The sequence below is a fragment of the Diaphorina citri genome, unplaced genomic scaffold (genome assembly GCF_000475195.1).
Source record: "Diaphorina citri unplaced genomic scaffold, Diaci psyllid genome assembly version 1.1 scaffold4859, whole genome shotgun sequence".
Taxonomy (NCBI): domain Eukaryota; kingdom Metazoa; phylum Arthropoda; class Insecta; order Hemiptera; family Psyllidae; genus Diaphorina; species Diaphorina citri.
This window is the reverse complement of record NW_007382245.1, coordinates 7,144-8,950: the sequence shown is the minus strand read 5'-3', so window position 1 is coordinate 8,950 and position 1,807 is coordinate 7,144.

The window sequence follows — 1,807 nt, the reverse complement described above, 5'->3', positions numbered from 1 at the left end:
AGTCATCCAGCCCTGTACTTGGACATACCTACTTCACATTCGTATCCAGACTTAATTCCCAGGTTAAGTTTTCTACTCAAGCTCTTGTAGTAGATAGAGTGACGGATAAGTTACCCACATGTAAGGTAAATACTGATTGCTTGAAACATTTGCTCAAGCTGCCTCTGGCAGATGATTCCTACTATGTAGAAGGTCCTATCGATGGTCTTCTTGGAACAGACATTTACACTTCTATTGTTGAAGAAGGTAAGGTAACTGGTGCCCCTGGTACCCCCATAGGTTTCAATACGAAACTTGGCTATATTGTTATGGGTTCTGTTCAGACTGAGGTATCCGCCCCTGTGCGGCCCCAGCCTATCTGTGCTTTTGTGCAGCCTACTATTGAACGTATGTTTGAACGTTTCATTGATCTTGAAGAGGTCCCTGTACCTCATGTGACCACTCTCACTGAAGAGGAATCTCAGTGCGAGGAAATCTACAAGTCCACAGTGTCCCGTGATGACACTGGTAGGTATACCGTAAGTTTGTGCTTTAACAAAAACCCAGATGATTTTCTAGGTGACTCATGGAATATGGCATCTAAAAGATTTCTAAGTCTGGAAAAGAAGTTGAACCAAAACCCCGAGTTAAAACTCGAGTATTCTGCTATCATTGAGGATTACCTGAAACAAGGGTTTGTATCTCTGTTAGATAATGATAATAGCCACGATGGTTATTACATACCTCATAGAGCCGTAGTGCGTATGGATAAAAGTACCACTAAGGTAAGAATCGTTCACGATGCGTCTGCTCCCTCGAGCACAGGTACCTCCCTCAATGATTGTCTCCATACTGGTCCTAACCTGTATTCTAATCTTCTCATTATCCTATTGAACTTTCGACTATTTCCCATAGCACTCTGTGCTGACGTCACTAAAATGTTTCTACAGATAAAGGTGTTGGATGAACATCGTAAGTATTTAAAATTCTTGTAGCGCTCTTCCCTTAAAGATTGTATCCACACTTATCAGATGAATAGGGTTTGTTTTGGTGTTCGGTCAAGTCCGTACTTATCTCTGCGTACCATACGACAACTCGCATCTGATGAGCAAGAAAACTTTCCAGTGGCGTGTGCCAGAGTCTCTGAGGATTTTTTCATGGATGATTTCACATCCAGTGTTATGAGTGAGGAAGAGGCTGAGGTCTTACATTCTGAGATGGTAGGTTTATTCAGAGTGGGGGGTTTCAGTCTAGTCAAGTGGCAAACCAACTCAAGAGAGTTGCTTGACAAAATCCCTGTAGATCAGAGATTAGAGAAGTTGAGTACAGTGGACAATGCAGGAAAACCTATTCTCAATCTAAAGTTCTTGTCTGAAGTTGGAAATGCTAAAGAAGACAAGTCTTATTTGGAAATCACGTGGCGCAATAGGGTATTCGAAGAGTTGTAGGCTTACTAAGCGTGGTATACTTTAGTACCATTTGGTAAAATTGGGACCCCTTGGGTTAGTCAGCCCTGCTCATTACGCAAGCTTTAGTTAAAGAACTTTGGAGAGCTTCAGGCTCTCTTGGGCGAGACGCCCCCTGCATCGAGAATTGTACGCTCGGTTGGTTTTCATTGCCTCAATGGGAATTACTAAACTAACGTCGATTGTCCTGTCGCCTCGACAGTTATAGGCGGGTAAGTGAATGGGTCGCGAACTGACCCTTGTCGGTTTTTCAGATAGGCTCGAGGAAGGCATACGGGTGCATAGTATTATTCTCGTGTGGCTGAGTTCCGCTGATAGCTCCGGTACCCAGATGTACGATTGTTGTGTTCTAAATTAAGGAG